Consider the following 17399-nt stretch of genomic DNA (forward strand, 5'->3'; position numbering starts at 1 on the left):
AAGGCAAGCCAAAAATCGGAGGGTGAAAAAAAATCCAACAAAGGAAACTTTTATAGCACATAGAGGATGACATGCGGGTCCCATGAGCCAGCAGGTCTCTCAACGTTTCAAACGTGGCATGAGATCGAAAGAAAAAGGCAAGTGAAAAAATATCGGGAGCCAAAAATAATTCAAGAAAAGAAAGTTTTATAGTACATAGAGGATGACATGCGGGTCCCATTTAGCAGCAGCGGTATCACCGTTTGAGAGGCGGCAGGGGATCGAAAGAAAAAGGCAAGTGACCAAATTTGAGGTGCCAAAAAAACTCCAAGAAAAGAAAGTTTTATAGTACATAGAGGATGACATGCGGGTCCCATTTAGCAGACAGCGGTATCACCGTTTGAGAGGCGGCGGGGGATCGAAAGAAAAAGGCAAGTGACCAAATATGAGGTGCCAAAAATAATTCAAGAAAAGAAAGTTTTATAGTGCATAGAGGATGACATGCGGGTCCCTGTTAGCAGCAGCGGTATCACCGTTTGAGAGGCGGCAGGGGATCGAAAGAAAAAGGCAAGTGACCAAATATGAGGTGCCAAAAATAATTCAAGAAAAGAAAGTTTTATAGTGCATAGAGGATGACATGCGGGTCCCGGTTAGCAGCAGCGGTATCACCGTTTGAGAGGCGGCAGGGGATCGAAAGAAAAAGGCAAGTGACCAAATTTGAGGTGCCAAAAAAAACTCCAAGAAAAGGAAGTTTTATAGTACATAGAGGATGACATGCGGGTCCCATTTAGCAGCAGCGGTATCACCGTTTGAGAGGCGGCAGGGGATCGAAAGAAAAAGGCAAGTGACCAAATATGAGGTGCCAAAAATAATTCAAGAAAAGAAAGTTTTATAGTGCATAGAGGATGACATGCGGGTCCCGGTTAGCGACGGCGGTATCACCGTTTGAGAGGCGGCGGGGGATCGAAAGAAAAAGGCAAGTGACCAAATTTGAGGTGCCAAAAAAAACTCCAAGAAAAGAAAGTTGATTGCACATAGAGGATGACATGCGGGTCCCATTTAGCAGCAGCGGTCTCAACGTTTCCAAGGCGGCAAGGGATCAAAAGAAAAAGGAAGTAGCCGGAAATCGGGGGTCAAAAAAATCCAAGAATAGAAAGAATTTTGGTTCATAGAGGATGACATGCGGGACCCATGATCCCGCATCGTAAACGGCTCGATCGGAGAACGTTGAACGAGATGGCGCGATCGAGAAAAAAAACAATGCCGAGAGGCTGCCATCCGGGCCCTACATCCCTCGGCGGTGCGGATTTGCGTTGACTCGGCCGGCGAACCCGAGAATTCGCGATGCACCACGTCTCGGGCCACCATACGCGACGTTTTGGCCGCTTTCGTCGGGCTAGGTGGCCTCAAAAACGAGAAAAAAAAAGTTTTGACATGCACCACGGAGGGACCAAAATCGTCGGCCATGGTACACCAGCAACCACGGCGCGACTTCAACTTCGTCGGCCATGGCAACTTTTCTTGTAGTGATTGTCATAAAACTAGCATGGAACATAAGAAATTATATATACGTTTGAGACGTATCAGTATTCTAGCTACAATCAAATCCACTTGAAACAAGATGATGAAATCAAAATACCTTTCATAACTCCTTATGGCGTATTCTGCTACATAACAATGCCCTTCGGGTTGAAAAACGCGGGAGCCATGTATCAGCGGATGATGTAGAAGTGCCTCGCCACACAGATCAAGAAAAATGTCCAAGTATACATCGATGATCTAGTCGTAACAACAAAACAAGGGTCATCCCTGATCGATGATCTTAAGAAAACCTTTGACAACCTCGACAAGTTCCGCCTTAAGTTGAACCCGACAAAGTATTTCTTTGGTGTTCCTGCGGGAGAACTCCTCGGATACTTAGTGTCAGCAAGGGGAATCGAGGCCAATCTAGAGAAAATACAGGCTATCTTGACGATGAGAAAACCAACCAAGCTCAGAGAGATACAGCAGCAGACTGGGCGAGTTGCAGCTTTGAGTATATTCGTCGCAAGATTGGGAGAAAAAGCGCTGCCCTTTTATGCGCTCATCAAGCAAGGAGAAATATTCGAGTGGAACGAGGAAGCAGACAAAGCTTTTGAGCATTTGAAGCGAACTATTTCAACAACACCAATACTGGTAGCACCCCGAGAGAAAGAACCGCTGCTGTTATACATCGCGGCCACACCTCAGGTGGTCAGCACAGTCCTCGTGGTAGAGCGAGAGGAAGAAGGGAAAATTCACGGGGTTCAGCGGCCAATATATTTCCTAAGTGAAGTTTTGTCACCATCCAAACAGCGTTACCCGCAGAATCAGAAGTTGGCCTATGGAGTTTTCATGTCAACACAGAAGTTAAGGCACTAATTTTCGGCACACCCGATAATAGTGGTCAACGAGGCGCCTCTGTCGAACATATTGAACAATCCGGAAGCCACGGGACGTGTCTCCCTATGGGGAATCGAGCTTTTCCCTCGGAACATTGATACGTCTCCAACGTATCGATAATTTCTTATGTTCCATGCCACATTATTGATGATATCTACATGTTTTATGCATACTTTATGTCATTATTATGTGTTTTCCGGAACTAACCTGTTGACGAGATGCCGAAGGGCCAGTTCCTGTTTTCTGCTGTTTTTGGTTCCAGAAATCCTAGTAAGGAAATATTCTCGGAATCGGACGAAATCAACGCCCAGCATCCTATTTTTCCACGAAGCTTCCAGAACACCCGAGAGCCGCCAGAGGAGGGCCCTGTGGGCCCCGGACGACAGGGTGGCGTGGCCCAGGCCTTGGCCGCGCCCCCCTAGTGTGTCGTCGCCTCGTCGACCCTCCGACTCCGCCTCTTCGCCTATATAAAGGTCCCTGACCTAAAAACCTCGACAAGTTCGACGAAACCAGAAAAAACCTTCCAGAGCCGTCGCCATCGCGAAGCCAAGATCTGGGGGACAGGAGTCTCTGTTCCGGCACACCGCCGGGACGGGGAAGTGCCCCCGGAAGGCTTCTCCATCGACACCACCGCCATCTTCATCAACGCTGCTTGTCTCCCATGAGGAGGGAGTAGTTCTCCATTGAGGCTCGGGGTCTGTACCGGTAGCTATGTGGTTCATCTCTCTCCTATGTACTTCAATACAATAATCTCATGAGCTGCCCTACATGATTGAGATTCATATGATGATGCTTGTAATCTAGATGTCATTATGCTAGTCAAGTGGGTTTTACTTATGTGATCTCCGGAGACTCCTTGTCCCACGTGTGTAAAGGTGACGAGTGTGTGCACCGTGTGGGTCTCTTAGGCTATATTTCACGAGAATACTTATTCACCGTTATGAATGGCATAGTGAAGTGCTTATTTATATCTCTTTATGATTGCAATGTGTTTTGTATCACAATTTATCCGTGTGCTACTCTAGTGATGTTATTAAAGTAGTTTATTCCTCCCGCACGGTGTAATGGTGACGAGTGTGTGCATCGTGTAGTACTTGGCGTAGGCTATGATTGTGATCTCTTGTAGATTATGAAGTTAACTATTTCTATGATAGTATTGATGTGATCTATTCCTCCTTTCGTAGTGTGAAGGTGACAGTGTGCATGCTATGTTAGTACTTGGTTTGGTTATGTTGATCCGTTATGCACTCTAAGGTTATTTAAATATGAACATTGAATATTGTGGAGCTTGTTAACTCCGGCATTGAGGGTTCGTGTAATCCTACACAGTTAGTGGTGTTCATCATCCAACAAGAGGGTGTAGAGTTTAGCATCTATCTATTTATTCTGTTATGTGATCAATGTTGAGAGTGTCCACTAGTGAAAGTATGATCCCTAGGCCTTGTTCCTAAATACCGCTATCGCTGTTTGTTTACTTGTTTTACTCGCATCTATACTTTCTGCAATTTTACTACCATCAACCGCACGCCAGACAAGCACTTTTCACGGCGCCGTTACTACTGCTCATATTTATTCATACCACCTGTATTTCACTATCTCTTCGCCGAACTAGTGCACCTATTAGGTGTGTTGGGGACACAAGAGACTTCTTGCTTTGTGGTTGGAGGGTTGCATGAGAGGGATATCTTTGACCTCTTCCTCCCTGAGTTCGATAAACCTTGGGTGATCCACTTAAGGGAAACTTGATGCTGTTCTACAAACCTCTGCTCTTGGAGGCCCAACACTGTCTACAAGAATAGAAGCACCCATAGACATCAAGCTATTTTCTGGCGCCGTTGCCGGGGAGGAAAGGTAAAAGGCACTCATACTCCGGTCTCAGGTAAAGTACTTTTCTGTTGCCGTTGTGTGTGTGCTCGAAGCTATTTCCTTTAGATCCTGCAATTGCATCTTTTTGTTTCTTGTTTACATTAGTTAGGCATAATGGACAACAATGAGCTTCTAATTCTATTTCCTGATTTAAGACATGGATGGTTTGATGCGAAAATTAAAAAACCTATGGAACATATTAGTATGAACGCTTTGAACACCATTGTTGCTAATGATATGGAAAATTCTAAGCTTGGGGAAGCTGGCTTTGATGAGCATGATATTTTTAGTCCCCCAAGCATTGAGGAGAAAATTTACTTTGATGATACTTTGCCTCCTATTTATGATGATTATAATGATATTGGTCTTTTAGTACCGCCTGTTATGGAGGATAAATTTGATTCTGATTACAATATGCCTCCTATATTTGATGATGAGAATAATAATGATAGCTACTTTGTTGAATTTGCTCCCACTACAACTAATAAAATTGATTATGCATATGTGGAGAGTAGTAATTTTATGCATGAGACTCATGATAAGAATGCTTTATGTGATAGTTATATTGTTGAGTTTGCTCATGTTGCTACTGAAAGTTATTATGAGAGAGGAAAATATGGTTGTAGAAATTTTCATGTTACTAAAACACCTCTCTATGTGCTGAAATTTTTGAAGCTACACTTGTTCTATCTTCCTATGCTTGTTACTTTTTTCTTCATGAACTTGTTTATTTACAAAAATCCTATGCATAGGAAGCATGTTAGACTTAAATTTGTTTTGAATTTTCCTCTTGATGCTCTATTTTGCTTCAACTACTATTTCTTGGGAATGCATCATTAAAACTGCTGAGCCCATCTTAATGGCTATAAAGAAAGCACTTTTTGGGAGATAACCCATGTGTTTATTTTGTTACAGTACTTTTATTTTGTATTTGTATCTTGGAAGTTGTTACTACTGTAGCAACGTCTCCTTATCTTAATTTTGTTGCATTGTTGTGCCAAGTAAAGTCTTTGATAGTAAGGTTCATACTAGATTTAGATTACTGCGCAGAAACAGATTTCTTGCTGTCACGAATCTGGGCCTAATTCTCTGTAGGTAACTCAGAAAAATATGCCAATTTACGTGCGTGATCCTCAGATATGTACGAAACTTTCATTAAATTTGGGCATTTTCATTTGAGCAAGTCTGGTGCCATTTTAAAATTTGTCTTTACGGACTGTTCTGTTTTGACAGATTCTGCCTTTTATTTCGCATTGCTTCTTTCGCTGTGTTGGGTGGATTTCTTTATTCCATTACCTTCCAGTAGCTTTGTGCAATGTCCAGAAGTGTTAAGAATGATTGTGTCACCTCTGAACATGTGAATTTTTGATTATGCACTAACCCTCTAATGAGTTTGTTTCGAGTTTGGTGTGGAGGAAGTTTTCAAGGGTCAAGAGAGGAGGATGATATACTATGATCAAGAAGAGTGAAGAGTCTAAGATTGGGGATTCCCCCATGGTTCATCCCTGCATATTTCAAGAAGACTCAAGCGTCTAAGCTTGGGGATGCCCAAGGCATCCCCTTCTTCATCGACAAATTATCAGGTTCCTTCTCTTGAAACTATATTTTTATTCGGTCACATCTTATGTACTTTACTTGGAGCGTTTGTGTGCTTTTATTTTCGTTTTGTTATTTTCATTCTCTGAATAAATACATGCTTGTTTGGGAGAGAGACACGCTCCGCTGGTTCATATGAACACATGTGTTCTTAGCTTTACTTTTAATGTTCATGGCGAAGGTTGAAACTGCTTCGTTAATTGTTATATGGTTGGAAACGGGAAATGCTACATGTAGTAATTGATAAAATGTCTTGGATAATGTGATACTTGGCAATTGTTGTGCTCATGTTTAAGCTCTTGCATCATATACTTTGCACCTATTAATGAATAAATACATAGAGCTTGCTAAAATTTGGTTTGCATAATTGGTCTCTCTAAGGTCTAGATAATTTCTAGTAAAGAGTTTGAACAACAAGGAAGACGGTGTAGAGTCTTATAATGTTTACAATATGTCTTTTATGTGAGTTTTGCTGCACCGGTTCATCCTTGTGTTTGTTTCAAATAACCTTGCTAGCCTAACCTTGTATCGAGAGGGAATACTTCTCATGCATCCAAAATCCTTGAGCCAACCACTATGCCATTTGTGTCCACCATACCTACCTACTACATGGTATTTCTCCGCCATTCCAAAGTAAATTGCTTGAGTGCTACCTTTAAATAATTCAAAATTTATCACCTCTTATTTGTGTCAATGTTTTATAGCTCATGAGGAAGTATGTGGTGTTTTATCTTTCGATCTTGTCATTTACTTTTGACAGACTTTCACAATGGACTAGTTGCACATCCGCTTATCCAATAATTTTGCAAAAAGAGCTGGCAATGGGGTTCCCAGTCCCAATTAATTAACTTCCATTAATAATTCTCTTCACATGTTTTGCTCTGATTCATCAGTAAGCAACTTAATTTTGCAAATAGACACTCCTCCATGGTATGTGAATGTTGGAAGGCACCCGAGGATTCGGTTAGCCATGGCTTGTGTAAGCAAAAGGTTGGGAGGAGTATCATCCATAAATAAAGAAAAACTAAACTAAAGTACATGTGTAAACAAAAGAGAAGAGGGATGATCTACCTTGCTGGTAGAGATAACGTCCTTCATGGGAGCCGCTCTTGAAAGTCTGGTTGATGAGGTAGTTAGAGTGCCCACTACCATTCGTTGACAACAACAAACACCTCTCAAAATTTTACTTTTATGCTCTTTTTATGTTTTCAAAACCAAAGCTCTAGCACAAATATAGCAATCAATGCTTCCCTCTGCGAAGGGCCATTCTTTTACCTTTTATGTTGAGTCAGTTCACCTATCTCTCTCCATCTCAAGAAGCAAACACTTGTGTGAACTGTGCATTGATTCCTACATACTTGCATATTGCACTTGTTATATTACTTTGCATTGACAACTATCCATGAGATATACATGTTATAAGTTGAAAGCAACCGCTGAAACTTAATCTTCCTTTGTGTTGCTTCAATACCTTTACTTTGATTTATTGCTTTATGAGTTAACTCTTATGCAAGACTTATTGATACTTATCTTGAAGTACTATTCATGAAAAGTCTTTGCTTTATGATTCATTTGTTTACTCATGTCATTACCATTGTTTTGATCGCTACATTCATTACATGTGATTACAATAGTATGATCAAGGTTATGATGGCATGTCACTCCAGAAATTATCTTTGTTATCGTTTACCTGCTCGGGACGAGCAGGAACTAAGCTTGGGGATGCTGATACGTCTCCGACGTATCGATAATTTATTATGTTCCATGCCACATTATTGATGATATCTACATGTTTTATGCATACTTTATGTCATTATTATGCGTTTTCCGGAACTAACCTATTGACGAGATGCCGAAGGGCCAGTTGTTGTTTTCTGCTGTTTTTGGTTCCTGAAATCCTAGTAAGGAAATATTCTCGGAATCGGACGAAATCAATGCCCAGCATCCTATTTTTCCACGAAGCTTCCAGAACACCCGAGAGCCACCAGAGGAGGGCCCTGTGGGCCCTAGACGACAGGGTGGCGCGGCCCAGGCCTTGGCCGCGCCCCCCTAGTGTGTCGTCGCCTCGTCGACCCTCCGACTCCGCCTCTTCGCCTATATAAAGGTCCCTGACCTAAAAACCTCGACAAGTTCGACGAAACCAGAAAAAACCTTCCAGAGCCGCCGCCATCGCGAAGCCAAGATCTGGGGGACAGGAGTATCTGTTCCGGCACGCCGCCGGGACGGGGAAGTGCCCCCGGAAGGCTTCTCCATCGACACCACCGCCATCTTCATCAACGCTGCTGTCTCCCATGAGGAGGGAGTAGTTCTCCATCGAGGCTCGGGGCTGTACCGGTAGCTATGTGGTTCATCTCTCTCCTATGTACTTCAATACAATAATCTCATGAGCTGCCCTACATGATTGAGATTCATATGATGATGCTTGTAATCTAGATGTCATTATGCTAGTCAAGTGGGTTTTACTTATGTGATCTCCGGAGACTCCTTGTCCCACGTGTGTAAAGTTAACAGTGTGTGCACCGTGTGGGTCTCTTAGGCTATATTTCACAGAATACTTATTCACTGTTATGAATGGCATAGTGAAGTGCTTATTTATATCTCTTTATGATTGCAATGTGTTTTGTATCACAATTTATCCGTGTGCTACTCTAGTGATGTTATTAAAGTAGTTTATTCCTCCTGCACGGTGTAATGGTAACGAGTGTGTGCATCGTGTAGTACTTGGCGTAGGCTATGATTGTGATCTCTTGTAGATTATGAAGTTAACTATTGCTATGATAGTATTGATGTGATCTATTCCTCCTTTCGTAGTGTGAAGGTGACACTTGTGCATGCTATGTTAGTACTTGGTTTGGTTATGTTGATCTGTTATGCACTCTAAGGTTATTTAAATATGAACATTGAATATTGTGGAGCTTGTTAACTCCGGCATTGAGGGTTCGTGTAATCCTACACAGTTAGTGGTGTTCATCATCCAACAAGAGGGTGTAGAGTTTAGCATCTATCTATTTATTCTGTTATGTGATCAATGTTGAGAGTGTCCACTAGTGAAAGTATGATCCCTAGGCCTTGTTCCTAAATACTGCTATCACTGTTTGTTTACTGTTTTACTGCATCTATACTTCCTGCAATTTTACTACCATCAACTGCACGCCAGCAAGCACTTTTCTGGCGCCGTTACTACTGCTCATATTTATTCATACCACATGTATTTCACTATCTCTTCGCCGAACTAGTTGATACGTCCAAAACGTATCTACTTTCCCGAACACTTTTGCTATTGTTTTGCCTCTAATTTGTGTATTTTGGATGCAACTAACACGGACTAACGCTGTTTTCAGCAGAACTGTTCCGGTGTCTCGTTTTTGTGCAGAAATCCAACTTTCAGGAAAAACCTCGGGATTTTGACGAAAGGGCCTATTTTCCCAGAATAATGACGGAGCCAGAAGGGCAATTGAAGTGGAGGCCCGAGGGCCCCACACTACATGGCGGCGCGGCCCAGGGGGGGCCCGTGCGGCCATGTAGTGTGGCCCCCCGGTCGGCCTCCGACGCCCCCTTCGGACTACTTATTCGCCTCGACCTAAAAACGCACGGAGAGAAGTCGAAGTCGCCGAAACCCTCCGAACGCCGCCACATCGCGAAACTCCGTCGCGGGAGCCAGAAGTCTCCGTTCTGGCACTCCGCCGGGACAGGGAATTGGAGGAGATCATCGCCGCCATCACCGCCAACGCCTCTCCATCAACCAGCAATGTTTCCTCCATCCATGTGTGAGTAATTCCCCCGCTGTAGGCCGAAGGGGATGGTAGGGATTGGATGAGATTGGTCATGTAATAGCATAAGATTGTTAGGGCATAGTGCCTAGTGTCCGTAGATGGTACTTTTATGATATTGTTGCAACTTGTTATGCTTAATGCTTGTCACTAGGGCCCGAGTGCCATGATCTCAGATCTGAACATGTTATTATTTCATCATGATATTCGTTGTTTATGATCTTACACTGCAAGTTGTATACACATGTCGCTGTCCGGAACCAATGGCCCCGAAGTGACGAAATCGGGACAACCGGAGGGGATGGTAGTGATGTGAGGATCACATGTGTTCACGGAGTGTTAATGCTTTGCTCCGGTACTCTATTAAAAGGAGTACCTTAATACCCAGTAGTTTCCCTTGAGGCCCGGCTGCCACCGGCTGGTAGGACAAAAGATGTTGTGCAAGTTTCTCATTGCGAGCACGTACGACTATAATTGGAACACATGCCTATTGATTGATTAGTACTTGGACAGCGTTTTATTATTATCTGCAAATGCCCTGCTATGATTGTTACATGAGTTTCTCTCATCCATGCAACGCCCGTCATCCGTCCCCGTGCCTACAGTATTTTAATCCTGCTGTTTACTAAAATCACTACTGCTGTCTTTGTTACTCTGCTGCTGTTATTTCACTACTGCTACTACTATAAAGCTGTTACTACTGATAAACTCTTGCGAGCAAGTCTGTTTCCAGGTGCAGCTGAATTGACAACTCCGCTGTTAAGGCTTTCAAGTATTCTTTGTCTCCCCTTGTGTCGAATCAATAAATTGGGTAATACTTCCCTCGAAGACTGTTGCGATCCCCTATACTTGTGGGTCATCACTAGTGCACCTATTAGGTGTGTTGGGGACACAAGAGACTTCTTGCTTTGTGGTTGCCCCACTTTGTCATCTCTTTCTCCCAGCACCTTCTCTCTCCCGAAAAAACTCGTACCAAATTCCTCTCACTCGCTTTTTTGCTCAAGAACTCCAGATTTCTCGATCTCTTTGCTCAGCCCAGATTTCCTGCTGAAATTTGGCACATTTGCTCCTTGGTATGTGACTCCTCCACCCATCCAAGTAGAATTTTGTTTGGTTGAGTATATCTTGAATATTTTGCTGCTGTAGGTAACATGTTTGGTGAGCTTGCATGCTTGTTCTAATTGGTAGAAATTAGTTTTGATGCATGATTAGTACTCTAGCAAGTTCCTATGGTAGTTTCCCTCAATTATATGTCACCAAATCAAGTTTTATATTGTTTGTTGAAAATTTCAGAAAATGAAAAAGTTCAAATTTGGAGAATTGTTCAAGAAGGGAACAACCAGCACCGGGAGGCCTTCTAGGACCGCCACCCAAATTAGGCGGTCGTACAACGAGGACGTCATCGCGCCTAGCTTCGCGCCCGGAGAGGACAACGGGCCTCCTAATGCTTCTACTTTCCCATGCTATGATTTTCTGACAAATGCAGGGATATTGGAGGATTTCTTCACCCTTGTCAACAGGGGCGGGCTTAGCCACCTACGTTGGAGATGAAAGGGAGCAATACCACATGCTTACCAAGATTTTTGTTGAGAGCTTCCAGTTCCAAAATGCGGAATATAATCCGACAGTTGCATTCAAGATCTATGGTACTCCTGTTACTATGGAATTGGATGAATTTTGTCGTGCATTGGATATTGCCCCTGTAGGTACAGCAAGGAGGATCGATAACAACCCTCGGGACTTGTTGGAGCTCTATCGAGGGATCACCAATGATGACTGTCGCACCATTCAGCGGGGCAAGATAAGGAACATTCAACTCCCCGCCATTAAATATTTTGCATATTACGTTGCCACTAGCATATTTGGTAGGGAGAATACTAGCAATATTTCTAGTTACCATCTTGCTTTCTTGAATATTGCACTTACTGGACAAACGTCTTATCATCTTGGTTCTCTTATTGCTCGCCGCCTGACTACCAGGGGACCTATTTTTGGAGGAACTATTGCACTGCGTGTTTTAACATATCTAAATCTTCCTATTGATCCTAATGATGTGCCATTGGCCCCTAGGAGACTTGATATTGCTGCTATGAAGAGTCATCATTTTGTGACTACTGATTCTACTTTAGATAATATGGTCTATAGAATGTTGTTTTCTGACGGGGATGAGAAAGAAATTCCTCTTCCCCAACCAGGTTTGCTCAGTATTGACAGGCAATCATGGTCGTGCACTAAGGAGGAGGTGGATGAACATATGAAGATACAAGATTTCCACCAGCAGCATGACTCCGAGGATGTCGAGCCTTCCTATGATTACACCGTCACACATCCCGGTGCGTCTTCTAGCACATACCCGGAATACGATCCATCTTCGTCATACTACGGAGGCGCTACTTCATGGGATCGATGGGATTGAACTCCACTTAGGCCAAAAGCCTAAGCTTGGGGGAGGTATACCGGCATCACTCATTCTTTGCATATTATGATTGCTGGATACTTGTATATACTTGTTTAGTCTCTTTGAGTGGTTTTCTAATGAGAGGAAGATGATATTTGGGGAAGTGCTGCCTGAAAACAGATTCTGGACTGTTATCGTAAAAATTCGTGCGCCCAGCCAGAACAGTATTTTGAGTTGCAAATTTTTTTGCATGTTCCCCAGGTTGTTATCTAACTTTCATTAGTTGAACACTTTTCGAACTGAGCAACGTAAGATTTTTGTAAAAATCGATTTCTGTACTGCTGTCAGGTTTTGGCAGATTTCTGCCATCTCGCTTTTCTATGTTTCTTTTAGTTTGCTATTTCTTGTTTTCGCTTTGTTTCTTTCCCAAAACACAAAAGGACCAAAAATATTTCTGTTGTTTCTCTTCACCATTTGTTTATCTTGGTTTCTTGCATTTGTTTCGCTTTATTTGCTATTGCTAGTTTGCTATAAGAAAACCCAAAAAGATTTTGCTTTGTTTGCTTGTTTTCTTTTGTTCTTGTTCTCAAATTCGAAAACACCAAAAATATTTTCTGTTCTTCTTTGGTTTGTAAAGTTCATCATGAGTTCAATGGTCTTCGGTGGCTGGAGCGTGGTTTTCATTTCATATTATCCAAGCTACACAAGTGAAAAGGCAATAATGACGATCTACGACAATCCGATTGTGGTGAGAGGCTGGTATGAACTCTATTTGTTTTCATTTTTGTACATATACTCATCCATGTGAGCATGCTTAGTTGGTTCATGTGAGGTATATGTCATTTAAGAAAGTCTAGTAGTTCATGATCTCTCATGATTAGCTCCAATCTATTAATATGAGTAGAATGTCATGGATGTTTGCTTGCATTGTTTTATTCATAAGTAAGTATGGCATTGTGGTATCCTCCTCTGAATAATTCATTTATATTGACTTGGCACATGCTCACGCATGCATATGACTGAACAAAAGTCAATTAAGCCTCAATGATTTACATTGCTTCAGAGTTCTTGTATCACTTTTATGCCTCAGTTAATTTATTTTGCCGCAAGCATGATTATGACAGTTACCGCTCTCTTGATTTGTCGCTCCCTAGTCTTTTGCTAGCCTTCACTTGTACTGAGCGGGAACGCTGCTCGTGCCTCCAAACACATGAAAACCAAGTTATTCCAGAGTGTCCACCATAAATACCTATGCATGGCATCTCAAACCATTCCAAGTAAATTCTCATGCGCTACCTTTAAAATCTTCAAAATGCTTCTTAATTTGTGTTAATGTTTCATAGCTCATGAGGAAGTATGTGGTGTTTAGCTTTCAACCTTGTCATTTACTTTTGACGGACTCTCATATGGAATAGTGGCACATCCGCTTATCCAATAATTTTGCAAAAAGAGCTGGCAATGGGATTCCCCAGTCCCGAATTAATTAACTTAAATAGACACTCCTCCATGGTTTGTGATTGTTGGACGGCACCCGAAGATTCGGTTAGCCATGGCTTGTGTAAGCAAAGGTTGGGGGGAGTGTCATCATCATAATAAAACTAAAATAAAAAGGCACTCCTTCATGGTATGTGATTGTTGGCAGGCACCCGAGGATTCGGTTAGCCATGGTTTGTGTAAGAAAGGTTGGAAGGAGTGCCATATAAACATGCAAATAATTCATGGGAGCCGCTCTTGAAAGTCCGGTTGGCGAGGTAGTTGGTGAACCCATTACCATTCGTTGACAACAACAAACACCTCTCAAAATAATTTTACTCCTGCTTTACAAATGAAAAGCTCTAGCGCATGTTAATCCCTGCTTCCCTCTGCGAAGGGTCAATCTTTTACTTTTATGTTGTGTCTCCATTATTTCTTTGAGCACTTTCTTGAGAGCACAACTGTCATTCTTAGTATAATATGCTTGTCTCAAAATATGATTGATTATGGTATAACTTTGATGCTTTTATCTTTGACAATCACTACTTCTAGTCTTTCTATGAACTTCAAAGGTGCCCGGGCATTTATGTTTTGCCGATCAAATACAGGCAAGCGAGATACCACTTTATCATATTCTCTTATGAACATTGCAATCCTGCTTATATACATGATTCATGATGCTTATTATTAATTGTTGGTACCTCTTCATGATTGACATAGCTGTTGGATGATCTTATTTGCATGTATCTTATTATGAACTGCTTAAGTATTAGCCATATCATGAGAATATATACATCATATGAACAAATGTGTTCGTGAAAGTTCTTTTATCGCTCGGTTGTTAACTGAATTGCTTGAGGACAAGCAATAAGCTAAGCTTGGGGGAGTTGATACGTCCAAAACGTATCTACTTTCCCGAACACTTTTGCTATTGTTTTGCCTCTAATTTGTGTATTTTGGATGCAACTAACACGGACTAACGCTGTTTTCAGCAGAACTGTTCCGGTGTCTCGTTTTTGTGCGGAAATCCAACTTTCAGGGAAAAACCTCGGGATTTTGACGAAAGGGCCTATTTTCCCGAGAATAATGACGGAGCCGGAAGGGCAATTGAAGTGGAGGCCCGAGGGCCCCACACTACATGGCGGCGCGGCCCGGGGGGCCCGCGCGGCCATGTAGTGTGGCCCCTCGGTCGGCCTCCGACGCCCCCTTCGGACTACTTATTCGCCTCGACCTAAAAACGCACGGAGAGAAGTCGAAGTCGCCAGAAACCCTCCAGAACGCCGCCACATCGCAAAACTCCGTCGCGGGAGCCAGAAGTCTCCGTTCTGGCACTCCGCCGGGACGGGGAATTGGAGGAGATCATCGCCGCCATCACCGCCAACGCCTCCCCATCAACCAGCAATGTTTCCTCCATCCATGTGTGAGTAATTCCCCCGCTGTAGGCCGAAGGGGATGGTAGGGATTGGATGAGATTGGTCATGTAATAGCATAAGATTGTTAGGGCATAGTGCCTAGTGTCCGTAGATGGTACTTTTATGATATTGTTGCAACTTGTTATGCTTAATGCTTGTCACTAGGGCCCGAGTGCCATGATCTCAGATCTGAACATGTTATTATTTCATCATGATATTCGTTGTTTATGATCTTACCTGCAAGTTGTATACACATGTCGTTGTCCGGAACCAATGGCCCCGAAGTGACAGAAATCGGGACAACCGGAGGGGATGGTAGTGACAAGGGATTAACTTGTCAATGCCTATGGATTGTAGGCTAGGGTTTAGTTAGAAGTAGAGGGCAAGTAGATCTCGAAGGTTTCAGCCGAAAAGTACTCGACGAATATGAAAATTAGGGTTTGCAGACAATGATTCGATGATCTTCTCGTCCCTCGACCCCCCTTTATATAGGCGGAGCCGAGGGATTCGTGCTATACAAGGATTACAGAGTCCGGGACGGTTTCTAACTCATCCCGCCAGATTACAAATAACACTTCCTATTACAACTCTATCTTTTCCTTAAATACATCTTGGGCTCTCGAGTCTTCTTATTCTTCGGGTAGTGGGCCTTCAATAAACCCCGGGTACTATATTAGGCAGGCCCATTTGGGATGCCTATGTCAGGTAGTGATGTGAGGATCACATGTGTTCACGGAGTGTTAATGCTTTGCTCCGGTACTCTATTAAAAGTAGTACCTTAATATCCAGTAGTTTCCCTTGAGGCCCGGCTACCACCGGCTGGTAGGACAAAAGATGTTGTGCAAGTTTCTCATTGCGAGCACGTACGACTATAATTGGAACACATGCCTATTGATTGATTAGTACTTGGACACCGTTTTATTATTATCCGCAAATGCCCTGCTATGATTGTTACATGAGTTTCTCTCATCCATGCAACGCCCGTCATCCGTCCCCGTGCCTACGGTATTTTAATCCTGCTGTTTACTAAAATCACTACTGCTGTCTTTGTTACTCTGCTGCTTGTTATTTCACTACTGCTACTACTATAAAGCTGTTACTACCGATAAACTCTTGCGAGCAAGTCCGTTTCCGAGTGCAGCTGAATTGACAACTCCGTTGTTAAGGCTTTCAAGTATTCTTTGTCTCCCCTTGTGTCGAATCAATAAATTGGGTAATACTTCCCTCGAAGACTGTTGCGATCCCCTATACTTGTGGGTCATCACTAGTGCACCTATTAGGTGTGTTGGGGACACAAGAGACTTCTTGCTTTGTGGTTGCAGGGTTGCATGAGAGGGATATCTTTGACCTCTTCCTCCCTGAGTTCGATAAACCTTGGGTGATCCACTTAAGGGAAACTTGCTGCTGTTCTACAAACCTCTGCTCTTGGAGGCCCAACACTGTCTACAAGAATAGAAGCACCCGTAGACATCAGACATCACATATGAAAAAGGAAAGGTAATCAAGTCGCAAATTTTGCCGGACTTTGTTCCAGAGTGAATGGAACTCCAAAATACGGGACCCCCAGATTTATCGAATACGTATCATATCAACTTTGACGGGTCCAAGAGATTGGAAGGAGCTGGAGCAGGTGTGGTAGTTGTTTCACCGCAGGGTGACAAGATGAAGTATATATTGCGGATGAACTTCCCCAATGCATCAAACAATGAAGCAGGATATGAAGCCCTTATTCACGGGATGAAGATGGCAAAAGCATGTGGCGCGACTCACTTAAAAATCTTTGGTGACTCCCAGTTGGTGGCTCAACAGGTGATGAATAAATGCGATGCAGTCAATGACAGTATGATAGCATACAAGGAGGTGTACAATGAACTCGAGAAAACTATCGATGGTTGTGAAGTTAATCACGTGAGTAGGCTCAGCAACGATGAAGCCGATCTTTTGGCAAACATTGGTTCGCAGTGCCTTCCCATACCACCTGGAGTTTTTTGGGAAGAAATCAGTGAAAGATCAACCAAGGCGAATAAGGTGTCGAAGAAGCCAAAGAAAAAGGAGAAATCCAAGAAAGACTTGGGGGCTCCAGCAGCTCCAGAAACACATACATCGGATGATGAGGAAGAACCAGAGGAGGTCATGATGATCCGAGTTCCCTGGTTGCAGGTATACTTGTCATATATCACGAAGAAAGAAATACCGGAGGATCGGTGGAAGCGAGGCGAGTTATTCGACGATCCAAGGCATTTACCGTGGTAAAGGGAGAACTATACAAACGAAGCATATCAGGTGTGTTGCAAAGGTGCGTCACACCCGAAGAAGGGTGAGTTATACTAAAGGACATACACGAAGGAATATGTGGCCACCATGCAAGCAGTCGAGCAATAGCAGCCAAAGCTTTTCGCGCAGGATTTTATTGGCTGGCGGCAATAGAGGATGCAAAGGACATAGTACGCACTTGCGAAGCTTGCCAGAGATTTGCATCTAAGC

Source organism: Lolium rigidum, chromosome 1 (genome assembly GCF_022539505.1).
Source record: "Lolium rigidum isolate FL_2022 chromosome 1, APGP_CSIRO_Lrig_0.1, whole genome shotgun sequence".
NCBI classification, from domain to species: domain Eukaryota; kingdom Viridiplantae; phylum Streptophyta; class Magnoliopsida; order Poales; family Poaceae; genus Lolium; species Lolium rigidum.